Raw genomic sequence first — 14882 nt, forward strand, 5'->3', positions numbered from 1 at the left:
TTTTCCAATAGCCTCGCACAAACCCTAAACCCTAACTTTATATCTTAGCCATATTTGTTAAACGTTAAAATTAACCATAATCATAGTATTGCTGTTTGAGGCTTGACACGGAAATGAAAAATATCAAACAAGTCGAATGATTGTAACGAGTGAGTGGTCTATCAAACCCTCTAGTGACACGCACACTTGTTGTTATGTAGCCGGTCTTGTATTGACATCTCTGTGTTGTGTTAAAGTTCGACCCCTGTTAACACTTTGGGAGCCAGCCGTGTTTTCCTTTTTACCCCCTTGAATGCCCACATCCACTCCAATGTTAACGTTAATATCGCCTAATCTATGTTTTAAATTATGGCTATGTGTCTAATCTGCCCGTCGCTTATCAAAGACTCATTTTCCAGTCAACATTGTCATGGCAGATTGTTTTTTTATCGCTTCATTTCCGTTTTCTAGCATTTTGAAAATCACTCGTTTTCACGGAAAAAACAACACATTCTATGATAATCGCCTTTTAACACTTTGATCGCCATGGTTAGATTCATAATTTACCATCCCTCGCCATCTCTATTTGTCTATGGAGAAGTTCCCCTTCTTTGCAGGGCTATAACTTTTTAAATTGTATTGCTAAATTGACATTATTATGGCCCATTCAATGTCCTATATCTATTGTTCAGGGTGTAGCAACGTTATACTTTTTCATTCACATATTCATACTAAAATACGGTCTAAAGTATAAGTATGTTTTTATCGTTTTCTGCAGCTTTCTCCAGAACTTGATTTATAGCCCCAAATGCATTATATTGATGATGAAATACAGTTTGATAGCGATCGGTGCCAGATAAAAAATTTCAACTGGAGGTACTTCTAGAAGTTACTACGTATCATCTGATGTTGACCGGATGGGCGGGGGGTCGTTTATAATTCCGTGGCCAACGTTAGATGATTCATGTAGTGTGGGTGATATGGTCATCAGAGCAGTTAGTAAAGAACACGTTGGAAAATAACGCTGGATCTTACCGTATCTTCCTCGCGCCGTTGGACGATCAGCTTGGAGTAGACAGTTTTCTATTATGGGATGTTGATCTAGATTCTAGATGAACCATTTCCAGGTTGTATAATACTATATACGTCCAAATAACGTTGTTTATTGAGTTAGGGCGAGCGATTGATTATCCAGTGTGTCGAGATGGAGTCCGGCTAACGATCGCGAGTGCCCAGACGAAATATGGGTGAGCACTTCCTGTTTGGCGCGTCACTTCCTGTTGGGCGATCTGCCGATCGGCCACCAGATGGCGCTCTTGAACCGTTAGACAGTTGAGTGGAGCTCAGCAGTATATCTCAGGTCCCCGGGGGAGAAATATGATTTCGATCACAGATTTTTGAAATATTGATATCAAAGACGTGTTACGGCGTCTTCGGCAGAATGAGCATGGCGGGCAATGATGAGTTTCGGCGTTTCCGGCGATTAAAGTGTTAATAGAATATTCTAGAACGTTGTAATTTTTCGGCCTATTTATAAATAGTTTTCAAATAAACGCTAGATGATCGATAGTATATGTGTACGCATGCACGCTCGTGCCGCCAGTTGAAAATCGATTCTCCTATTTCCTGACCGCGAGCAGAGTCAAACAGCCTATCACCATAATCACATAAAAGCTTATATCTCTGTGAAAACTAGTCTGATTATCCTAATACTGATAACATAGATTCCTTACCTGATATCAGATGGTATCCAAATGGTTTATTCCAATTCCCGATCGCCATTCAAAAAAATCGCTCATTTGATTGATCCATCGTGTATACAGTAAAACACATATTCGCCGCGGCTCCGAGGCTCCAGAGTGAACTCTGGTAGACCCCGGTTACATGAGTGAGAAGTAAAATGTGGAGTGCGGGTTTTTTTTCCCCATACATTTTCATTGAGTCCAATCCAAAAGGGTGATTTACCATCTGGGAGACGATAGGGGGCGCTTTTTTCACATCTGAGCGCCTGGGGTGACTGTATCTCCAACGGTAGGGACGCTTGATGCAATATGATTTCAGATCGCTAATATAAAAAAAAAACGAATAAAACGAATATTCTCGTGAGTGGGCATTCAACCCGCGGGGGGTAAACACGAGAAAACTCGTGTATGGCATTCAAAGTGTTAAGGGATTGCCCCGAGTGAGTCTCGAAACCCCGGTCTCCCACGCCACGGGCGACATCGCAGACCACTATACCAAGAGGTGAATTCACTTTGGTAACATGTCTGTATGCCTTTTAAGGGGGAGTGAGTTTAACTTGCAGTACCGCTAACGTCCACAGTAACTTCACAACACTTGAAGTCCATCGTGACTCGGATATACTCGCGGTACCTCCGTTACAGTTATACACAATGGCCTGCTCCTAACACATACAGTAGCTGCCTGCTACTGTAGCTACCTGGCGGGACGTGGCTTTAGAGGCATCCTCATGCGTTCTGATTGGGAAGGTTGTCTTATTCGGTTTAAGGATTTTTAAATATATATTTCTAAATCAACGGCCGCCACAAGATTTGGATGTGGAACCGATGACAATACAGTTGTTCTGAAGCTGAAGGATTGTGAAATTAGTATTTTTTACACTACATGACTACACCATATCAACTGCGAGTAAACCACGACTTCACTCTTTAAGTTATACAAAAGCACCACTGGCGTATTCTCGGCTGTGAAGTCGGCTAATGAAACACTCAGAGTCTAGAAAGTAATCCACATGTAGGGAGTCCGTTTCCTCAATTTAGCCAAATACAGTCGGGAAAGCCTCCAGTCTCTGTTGGAAAGTCACCTCTCTACGAGGGAAGGAGGGAAAATAGATGGCCATTTATTTTTAAGATTGGATAAAACAATAAAAATACATTTTACAGTAATTACGTGGAATCGAATTAAACAGACCACATTCCACTGAGGCTGCTACGAGGGAAGCATAATGCGTGTATGTAATTGAAATATCCCATCTTAATGGGTCATGCGATTAAATTAGCATTTAGTGGAGCGGTGTTCCTATCAGTCAGGCACAGTAGCGTTCCACAAGCAACCGGTCCCCAAGGGGCCTCATTCAAACAAAAGGACCACACTGGAATACCAGGGATTTTAGAGGTTTGTGGGACAGTTATTATCCTATAGGCATGATGAGCATAGCGAGGCCTTATTAATTGTTACAATCCAAAGTTAAAAAAAAAAAGTTTTTACATTGAACAAAAAACATTTATATATTGACATATTGATATCACAGCACGACACAAGATAGTTTAAGATTTTTGGACATTATTGACGTATGAAATACTTGCCTGTAGTGGAAGCAAAGTTATTATTCCAAGCAAACCGAAATCAAATGGGTCATGAAACCAAAAGGTGTATTACTACAAGCTGGAGCCGTTTCACTGGTAACGCAGCCTAATAACTGTTTCAAAATGCTGGAGGACAGCGGTTTTGTTTTGGAGGTGGTTAACCCTTTGTTGTGGTGTGGATTAAAACCTTTTGGTTTTGTGACCCTGTTTCTGTCATTTGTCATTTGCTGCCTGTCTAAAACTTCTAAACTTGCTCGGAACCCAGACAGAACTCTGACCACAGGACTCAGTAAGTAAGCTAATAGCTTCGCATCAATTATACTACTGGCAAGTATTTGACACAATGTGATGTCCAAAAAAAATCCAAACTATCCCTTTAAGCTGATCTGAATTTCAAAAGATCCAGTTTTAGGCTCCAACACACAAGAACCGGTATTTTCTCTCTCATAGACATGCAAATGCAATTCGATAAGACCCTGTCGCTAATCGTTCAAACCAAATTGAATTAAAAAGTAGGTTAACTCAATTTGTTTAGAAGGACATTGTTCAAGGTGCTCATTATCTTGTGGCTCGTATACGGCTAGCTGGGAACAAAGCCAGCCTCAGAGAATTGTGTCATTGCATGGCCTCCCTCCAGGCACAAACTTCCAGTGTGAATAATAAAGAGATACACACACACACACACACACACACGTGCGCGCGCACACGCACACACACACACAGAAAGAATCGGTGTTGGGGAGTAGCTTCACTACACTAAACTAGAACGACATTTTGCAGTAGCTTGCTTGTAGTCCGACTCATTTCAATTTTTTTTTTCTATTTTGAGGTGTAGTTAACTACTTAAACAACAAACAATTTATTTGTCTATCAAATAAAGAAAAATAACTGTTTAGCATAACAGGATAATATAGCATTGCAGTATAATAGGCTAGTATGAGTATAGTAATATAGTATATAGCAGCGTAACATAGAATAATAATATATTAAAATATTGTGTAATACTGTATACCAATATGGTGTAGTATAAATAGTATGATTTAGTTATATTATAATAAAATAAAAATTATAAAATGATATAGTATATAGAAGTATAATATAGAATAATACATTGTGTGTGTATAAATGAATTAACCTAAATATGTAGTTTGACTGATACACAAAATGGGTTTATTTATGTTGATTTAATTTAGTTGTGTTGATGTTTCCATTTTTGCAAAATGGGTATATTCTGTTTGGTTTTACGCAATAAGTCTATGTAGGGGCAGGTATATATAAGAATTTTTCTTCTTCCTGTTCCTTTCGGCCATGGAATTTGGTGGATTATATTAATACATTAATTAATATGAATGTACTGTTGGACTTTGGTAATTCCATGTACGAATAAAAATAAATGATGATGATGATGATGATGATGATGATGATGATGATGATGATGATGATGATGATGATGATGATGATGATGATGATATAAATAAGATATTCTGCTCTTACAACCGGGCTGACAGGCCCATTCTTTGTTTAGACCATTGTTCTGATCAAGTTGTTTCATGGTCTAAAAAGTTAAGTAGACAAGTTCATATAAAGTGTTTTAACTGTTGTGACTATGTTAACTGTTGTGACTGATGCAAGACTCATTGAACATAGGGTTTCTATTTAGTGTTCACATCCGTCCGACTGGCAGGCAGCTATTAAAATGACAAGTGTGCACTATAGCTTTTGAAATAAATTCAGTTGAGTGGTATATTATGCAGTATATACCCGCTGCCCCAAATTCTCCCACATCACACCTGTCCTCTCCTCACTTCACTGGCTCCCTGTCAAGTATAGGATTGACTTTAAAATCTGTCTCCTCACTTACAAAGCCCTCCACTCCCTAGCACCTGATTACATCTACAACCTTCTTCAACACTACACTCCCTCCCGCTCACTCCGCTCATCCAACTTAGCCCTTCTGAGCACACCACACTACTGTCTTAAATCCACAGAAAACAAATCATTCTCCTCCGCTGCTCCCCGACTCTGGAATCAACTCCCATTACACATCAAAGAAGCCCCAGCTGTAGAAACATTTAAGTCCCACCTCAAAACCCACCTGTTCAAACTTGCATACCCACACTCCTGACCCCCCAACCCCTGCATCACTTACATTTTCACATCTGTACAGACCTATATGTATTATTATTTATTTAAAAATGTTCTCTGTCTTGTCTCTAAGTTGTCTCCCTCTCTCTGTATTACTATGACCACTATGTCGTCATCGTGAAAGTTCATGTACTGTGTTTGTCCCTGTACTGTGTTTGTCTGTATGCTATAATGCCATGTATGTAAAGCGCTTTGAGATTCCTAATGTAAGGCGCTATATAAAATAAATTTATTATTATTATTATTATTATTATTATTATTATTATTATTATTATTATTATTATTATTATTATTATTATTATTATTATTATTATTATTATTATTATTATTATTATTATTATTATTATTATTATTATTATTATTATTATTATTATTATTATTATTATTATTATTATTATTAATAATTCATTTTGTATTATATTTTGTATTGCTTTGGATATGTGGATTTTTTCTTTTAAGTTGTTTGAAACAGGCCTACTTTTTCGAAGTCAACTAGTTAACACAATTATATTTCTACTGACGGTAACTTTGCTGTAGTTCAACTCCTTCCAGTGTGAAGTAATTGGTAGCTTGCAAAGCATATGCTTTCAAAGTAGCTTCCCCTAACACTGGAAATTATCACACCAGAACCAGTGCACTTACATTAACTCCTGCTTGGAACTTCAAGGATATCATGTATAATTCAGTTAGGAGTACAGAGGAGAGAGGGAAGAAAATGAAAAATTCATTTGTACTATATTCCTACTGTAGTGGAGAGATATTTTCTCCGCTTTCTGCTTCCCAACACACATCTGCCTTGTTGTTTCACTGATGGGCGACTTGGAGATGGAGATGAGTTTTTAATGAGACAGCATGTGCCATGTACAGTAGTGAGCTACATGTTTTTACTATTACTGTTGCCTGGGAGTGTGTGTGTGTGTGTGTGTGTGTGTGTGTGTGTGTGTGTGTGTGTGTGTGTGTGTGTGTGTGTGTGTGTGTGTGTGTGTGTGTGTGTGTGTGTGTGTGTGTGTGTGTGTGTGTGTGTGTGTGTGTGTGTGTGTGTGTGTGCACATGTGTGTGTGTGTGTGTGTGTGTGTGTGTGTGTGTGTGTGCGGCTGCAAGCCCCTTTACCTAATTTATAAACAAGCATTTTCTGCCTCCTCTCACCATCTCTCATTCTCCCTTGAGTTGTCATTAGCAGTAGTAGCAGTAGTAGTATCATCATCATTATCATCACCCTCAATGTATTCGGCATACAGTACCATCTCAGCAGGACAATCCAATGCACTGTATTGTACTGTATTATTCCCACCATGTTACATGTATGTTACCACTAAAGCATCCCAGAGCCCCTCCTGTCTGTCATATCAGTCCCTGTGCCCTTGACTACGACCCTCAGCATGCACCTCTGACCCTCCAGCCCCGTTCGCAGTGATGGAGTGACTGCATGGGAGGTGGAGTCCAGAACGGCTCACACTGGAGGAGGCTGCCAGCCCGGCTAATGAGTGATAGCTACTAGCTAGCCCAGAGGTCTCCCAGGCAGAAGGTGGGAAGCAGTTGGCTTTGCGAGCTCGCTCACTACCTCAGCCATCATTCAACCTCAACCTCAGCCGCAAAATGGGCTGCAATGTGCCAATTCGGTGCATCTGTGCACATCAAGGTAATTCCATTAAAAGTGCTTGTATTTGCCAGATTTAAGAAATACCGGAATTACCCTTTAACCAGCCCTATCCTAGCCTCAGTGCCAGTTCAAGGCCCTGGTCCAAAGTCCAGTTCCAGGTTAATCATACTCAAAGTTCATTCAAGAATTCAGTCTACTTGTTGTGAAGGATCAGATTAAACCGAATATATATATTTATTTATGGATATATATTTAATAGTATTTGTATATCGTTTGATATCCCTTGTATATTCCTTGTACATATACACTGAATATCCCTTTAGTCTACTAACAGCCCATAATAGTTTCATTCTCTCATTGGACAAGAACTTGGCGCCAGCAGCCAAGCCCCTTGGTTCAAGTTCAATCGTGCCGACGAACATGTCGTTACTAGCCCCGGTTCCGCGTAGGAATACGTCTGGCGAAATACGAATGGTACTATTTGTTCACAGCGCATATATATATGGCGCAAGTAAAGTAGAACTTTCTTTTAGTCCCTTAGCCCTTAGTTCTTTACCCTCCAACCTAGTGGCAAGACGTTAAGCCTCACCCACGATACACGTGTGGTGCAGTATGGTCAACTTGGCCTCAGAATGGCATTGAGACATCGTGTGGATTAATAGTTGAATTGCCATAGTTTGGCACTATACCGTCGAGTGGGATGTATTTCTATTAAGTTAATAATAGTCTATTATGTATGGTGCATCGTTCGGTTAGAGTTATAAAGTGAGCAGTACCCCCATCGTTTCCTCGCGTTATCTAGAGTCTTAACCAGGCTGGGCAGACCACGTGTGGTGCTTTCATCCGAGGAGTTCTGGGCCAGGACGAGTGGACCTGCACATTGGATTACCTTACCCGGACGACGGCGAGCCCTACACGGCTTGGATTATCTACTTGCTTTGGGTGCTTTGATTTATGCCATGGATAACAGCCAACACTGGTGAGTGTTGGAACTACCCCCCGAGAGGAGTCCAGGTGAGACGGCGCTCTAACCCGAGTGAGGTCGCCTCACGTCTCTTCGTTGTGGACCGGCAGCTACCGTCTACAAGAGGGCCCAACGGTATTCATCTGTGGACCAAGGTTCTGTGGGCACCGTGTTCAGCACTCTGAATTCTCCCAAGAAATCGTTGGCCAGATGGGATATCGCCGGCGGCTCTCCTAACCCCCCCCCCCCTACTGACTTACAACCAGCAGGACCCCCCTTTAGTATATCCAGCTATAATCATTAAGTACCATCGCTATAGTTCCCTAAAGAACCAGGTTGTATAAGTGCTTCCTGCGTAACCAGAGATTGGACATTCAATATTGATTTGCCTACGAATACTCATTTGCCTTACAAGTGCATTCAAATCATAAATGTCATTAAGTGAACGTTGTATATACCCTTTGCTATATATTAAATATTCGATTTATACATTTGTGTGGACTTGGTTTCATGGTGGGAAAGTGTTCATCATATCTATATCATGTACTGTGTGGCCAGTAGTTAAAGTACATAAAGCGGTAGTGGTTTAATGATACCATACTTATCAATACAGTCAGGGAATTGTACCCCTCAGTTACAATTGGTCCTTCGAGCCGGATGGTAACTAGTGTAATATTAATATAGTGTTATTAATATTGAAATGGCCTATGATGAACACTCCACGAAACGGTCCTCCTAACGTAGAACGCCCGCGGCGCAGACGACAGACACCTCAGTACTTAGAGGATTACGCTGTCAGTCAACTACCTAGCCTTCGACAAACGGTAAACGCGGTAAAAGTAGAAAGTAAAATTATGTCTGACCTTAACGACCAGGTTACCCCGACCACAGAGGCCCTAGTGGGTTCTAATGTAACTGACCAAGCTCACGGTGGGGACCAGGAGGGAGCTGACATGCCTTTACCCCCCGCCAATACCGAAGAAGTAGTCCGCGACCAGCCCCGGGAGGAAGACAACCCTACAGAGAGAGAACTCTGCACGGAACAAGATGAGGAGAGCGCCGAGGAGATAGAGCTCCAGGACTCCCCAACGAGTACAGCCATGAGCGGCTCACCTCTACAACCGTCTTCCCCCAGCGAAGCGGAGAGGATGCTATCACAGGCGTTCCTCGTCAGCCTGACAGCCTCTACCGAACGCGATCGACTCCAGGGTGAATGCGATCGACTCCAGACACAGCAACGGAGCGAAGAAGAGCGCATACGTCTGGAGATGAGACGCCTTCAGACGGAAGAGAATATGGCAAGAGACCGAGCAGACACCCAGCGTGCCGCTGCCGGTGCCCAAAGAGAAACAGAGCGCGACCTCGCTCTCATCCAGCGCGAAACCGATCGCGACAGACTACAGGGCGAGCGCGACAGACTACAAGCCGAGCGCGACAAGTTACAAGCGCAGCTAATGGAGCAGCTGATCCTCAAGGCAACACCCTCTCCCTCCGCCAGGGGTTCAAGGAACTCGTCGAGACAACAGTCAAGGGCAGCATCCCCTAACCGAGCAAGCGACCCTGAACTTGACCAACAGACCAAGCCTATACCCCCCGCAGACCCCCTTCCCAGACCGGTCCAAGCGAGACCCAGCTACAAGGAAGGAGCAGCATACACTGCGGAGAAGCTAAATAAACGACTACAGGATCTAGAGGACCTGATAGAAGAAGAAGAGGGAGAGGAGGAGAACCAAGCCCGACGACAGCACAGTACTCCACCGGACCAGGAGGTCCAGTACAGCCCAGGCTATACCCCCGCGGCGCTGCGCTACAGACCCCCGACTCTATTCACGGGTGAGCATGACGCACGACCAGCCCCGAGGAATAGCACCTGGACCCGCGGGCCATGGTACCCTGCCGGTACCAGCCCACAGAGAGGCGCAAGAGGAGACTCGCCTAGGAGGCCTCTCCCCCAACGCTCGCCGATGTATCAGCCATCCACGGCGTCATACATTGGCACACCGACGTTTCCAGACTTCACCTATGAGAATCGAGCACAGTACACGGAGCTCCGGATGTGTTTAGAGACAATGATGGTGGATGTCGCTGATGAACGCCACAAGTATGCAATATTACTGAAGCACCTGAAAGTACCCCGAGCGCACAATATAGCGCTAGCCTATGCCACCTCTATGACCCCATACACCGCAGCTCTAGCAGCGCTGGACCAGAGATATGGACGTATATGGGATTACGTAATCCAAGAGATAAGGCATATTGATCGCCTACCCCCAGCAACAGACAATCGCTCATTAGACGACCTGTCTATAAAAGTGCAGTCCCTGGTAGGGATGCTGGGAGCGCAACGAGAAAAGGGTATGCACGAGCTATACGCCAACTCTAACGTCGAGAGGATTTTAGAGAAGCTGCCACCCGCCAGACAAGAGCGCTTCAGGCGGCAGAGAGACCACCGTGATCCTAACGGTCCCGAACCATCCCTCCTCGATCTAGCCGACTTCCTGGCGAGAGAAGTCAGCAGCCTACGACTGGATACGTTCGTGCGGAGCACACCAAGCTCCAGAGAGGGACCTAGGAGAATAAACGATGGAAGAAGATCGGTGACTGTCATGCACCAATCAGAATCAGTACCGAGCAGTAAGAACCACAGTACCCCCTCGAGAAAAGAGAAGTGGAAGATGGTGTGCCCGTACTGCGAGAAGGAACACTGGCTGTCACAATGTGACCTGTTCACCAAGATGAATGCAGAAGAAGTGAGTCAATGGATAAAGTCCAACAGGCGCTGTTACCGATGTGCGCGCAGTCACATGGCAGCCGAGTGCCGCCTAAAGAAGAGGTGCAGTCGGTGTGACGGAGCCCACCTAGATGTCCTACACGACAGTAACAGAAGAAAGCCTGCACCTGCACCATCGAGCAGCACAAAGGCAAGTGTCATGTACATTGACCCCGCCAGCAGCAGCGGCGCCCAAGTGCTCTTAAAGGTAGTCCGTGTAACATTGAGCTACCAAGATAAAGTCATGGACACTTACGCCGTCCTTGATGACGGGTCAGAGAAGACCCTCCTGCTCGCGTCCGCCGCGGCCCAGCTGGGACTGCGGGGGAGCAAGAACCAAATGACGATTCGGACAATAAGAAGAGATTTAAAGACGATAAAAGGCGAGAATGTCTCCTTCACTATCGCAGCAAGCGGGCAGCCAGAGCGACGATATAGGATTACAAATGCTTTCACCAGCCAAGAAATAGGACTATCACAGTACACCTACCCCATCGCCAAACTGATGGATAAATATGTGCACCTGCGTCAACTACCTATCCCGCTCATAGACGGCGCCACCCCGACCCTGCTGATAGGCTCCGACCATGCAGACCTCATAGTCCCGATAGACCGGGTCCATACAGGACCCAGAGGCTGTCCTGCAGCAGTCGAGACCCGCCTAGGATGGACACTACAAGGCCCCCTCGCTAAATCTCTCAACCGAACAGCAGCCACTAGCTGCCTCCACTCCAGAGCGACAGAAGAAGACACCACACTCCTGCAGCATGTCGAGAGGCTATGGACACTAGAGACAATGCCCTTTAAGAACGAAAAGAAAGACATTCGTTCTAAAGAAGACATTTACGCCATAAACCTCCTCGAGCAAGGGACAAAGAGAGTCACAGTGGCGGAGTGATGAGATACGCAACTCCACTCCTGAGGCGAGAGGGAATGCCCACCTTTCACGCAAAGAAAGACGCTACGGAGCGGTATCTATTGAACACAGAGCGGCGCCTAGCCAAAGACCCCGCTCAAGAGAGTGTGTACCGCGCTGAGATTGAGAAGCTAATCACAGCGGGACACGTGACAAAGATTGACATTAAAGAGGCCGATCAGACGACCGAATCATGGTACGTGCCGCACCACAAGGTCCACCACAACGGCAAGGATCGCATTGTGTTTAACTGCAGCTACCAGATCGGATCCCAAAATCTGAATAAAGAGCTCTTGCCCGGCCCCACACTCGGCCCCTCTCTACTAGGCGTGCTACTACGCTTCCGCCAGGACAAGGTGGCTATCAGCGGAGATATCAAAGGGATGTTCCTGCAGGTGAGACTAGTGGAGGAGGATAAGCCCCTACTGCGGTTCCTATGGAGAGAGAGGACCGGAGATGAGCACCCAGCCATCTACCAATGGGAAGTCCTCCCCTTCGGAACCACATGCAGCCCGTGCTGTGCTACATTTGCACTACAGAAACACGTTGCAGAGGACCCAGCAGCAGATGAAGAGGTCCGACACAGTGTGAAGAACAGTTTCTACGTGGACAACTGTTTACAAAGCGTTTCGACTCAAGAAGAAGCCGAGGTTCTCCTACTCAAGCTACGCGCCTCCCTGATCAAAGGCGGCTTTGATCTCAGGCAGTGGGCCAGCAGCGACCCGCACGTATTGCGCAGCCTCTCCCCCGCGGACAAGGCTGCCAGCAGCGAGACCTGGATGGCGACCATCCCAGGAGAAGCCCAAGAAATGACACTAGGACTAGTCTGGCGCTTCAAAACAGACTCGCTCCACTATAGACACAAACCCCTGACCACGGAGCAGGGAAGGTCGACGGCGATACCGACCACCAGACGGAGTGTGTACAGAACACTCGCCAGACAATATGACCCGTTGGGATGTATTCTACCTTACACCACCAGGGCAAAGATGATTGTACGAGCACTATGGGACAAGGACCAGGGCTGGGACGACCCAATACCCGCACCCCTTGCCTCCACATGGAGAGAGTGGGAGACGGAACTCCGCTCACTCCCAGGCGTCAATATACGCCGCAGCTACTTCCCACCCACAGTGAGGCCAGAGACATGCAAGATGGATCTACACGTCTTCAGCGACGCCTCCGAAGTAGCCTATGGATCTGTGGCCTACTTGCGTGCCCAAGAGAAGGGAGGAGAGATACACACTGCTTTCATCCTGGCTCGCTCAAGAATAGCCCCACGAAAGCAACAATCTATCCCGCGTCTAGAGCTCTGCGCAGCCCTAGCAGGAGCGCATCTAGCCACGTTAATCCAACGTGAACTCACCATTCCGGTGCACAGAACAATCTTGTGGTCAGATTCCACGACAGTACTCACATGGATCAAGTCTGATTCATGCAGATACAAGGTCTTCGTGGGAGTCAGAGTCACAGAGATTCAAGAGTTAACAGAAGCAGCGAGCTGGCGGTATGTGGACACCAAACACAACCCAGCTGACGTCATCACCCGGGGAATGTCCCTAGATGACCTCACCCGTCGCAACATCTACAGTGACGGACCAGAGTTCCTCAAGCTCCCGGAAGAAGAGTGGCCTACGCCCACCCCGCGGGAAGCGAGTAAAGAGGAGGCTGAGAACAAGAAACCTATGTTCTGTGGACTGAGCACAGTCGCCTCCACAGACCCCAACATAGATGATTGCATTACCCTACAGAGTGCGCAGCTAAAGACATTCCTGTGGCACCACCCAGAGATTCAGCCCACCACTGACATTTCAGCAGCTGACTACGAAGAAGCAGAACTTCTTCTACTACAACGAGCCCAGAGAGACTCGTTCCCCGATGAGCTAGACTGTCTACAGGGAGGAAAGCCCGTCCCATCAGACAGCAGACTGCTCCACCTGGCACCCGAGAGTGACGCCCATAATCTCATCAGAGTGGGTGGTCGTCTGCGGAGAGCCCCCGACCTACCGGATGACGTTAAGTACCCGATAGTCTTGAATAGCCGACACAAGGTCACAGAGCTGATCATAAAGAAATACGACGAGGATGTGCACCACGCAGGAGCCGAGAGAGTCTTCGCGGAGATCAGACGTCGCTATTGGATACTTCAAGGAAGAGAAGCGGTGCGACGCTTCCAGCGAACCTGTCTAGACTGCCGAAAGTGGCGCGCGCAGCCCAGCATACCCCGGATGGCTGACCTACCCCCCTGTCGCCTCCGACTCGGCGACAAGCCCTTTCACTCCACAGGCATGGACTGTTTTGGCCCGTTGTATATAAAGAAAGGAAGAGGAACCGAGAAGCGGTGGGGTATTGTATTCAAATGCATGACCACCAGAGCGATACATATCGAACTCCTTCCAACCATGAGCACAGACTCATTCCTTATGGCCTTCCGAAGATTCACATCACGGAAAGGAAAACCGTCTACATTGTTGTCTGATCACTGGACAAACTTCAAAGGCGGAGAAAGAGAGCTGAGAGAGAGCTTCCAAGCTATGGGCCCAGAACTTAAGACCCACCTCGCTCCATCCCAGATTGACTTCCAGTTTAATCCCCCGAACGCACCCCACTTCGGTGGAACCTGGGAACGAGAAGTACGTTCTATAAAGACAGCCCTGTACGCCGTGCTTGGGGCCCAGACTGTAGCGGAAGAAGTCCTAATGACAGTCCTCACGGAGATCGAGGGAGTATTGAACTCCAAGCCCCTCGGCTACGTCTCCAGTGATATAGCAGATGTCGACCCAGTCACCCCCAACACACTCTTGATGGAGCGGCTGGACCCCGCGCTACCCCAGACAATGTACAGGCCTGAAGAAGCGAACGGCCGAAGAATGTGGAGGTACAGTCAAGTACTAGCTGACAAGTTTTGGAACAGCTTTCTACTCCACTACCTACCGTCTCTACAGACCCGCCAGAAGTGGGTAAAAGAGAGAGACAATTTGACAGAAGGAACAGTCGTCATGATTATCGACCAGTCACTACCCAGAGCTATGTGGCCGGCTGGCCGCGTAAGCAAAGTGATCACCGGTGCCGATGGCAAGGTCCGAGCATCTGAGGTGCTCGTCCAAGGGCGAACTTACACACGACCCGTGGCGAGGCTAATAGAACTGCCCAGACTCCCAGACACTATCGATGACGACCAT

The sequence above is a fragment of the Notolepis coatsorum genome, assembly GCF_963971535.1.
Source record: "Notolepis coatsorum genome assembly, chromosome: 5".
NCBI classification, from domain to species: domain Eukaryota; kingdom Metazoa; phylum Chordata; class Actinopteri; order Aulopiformes; family Paralepididae; genus Notolepis; species Notolepis coatsorum.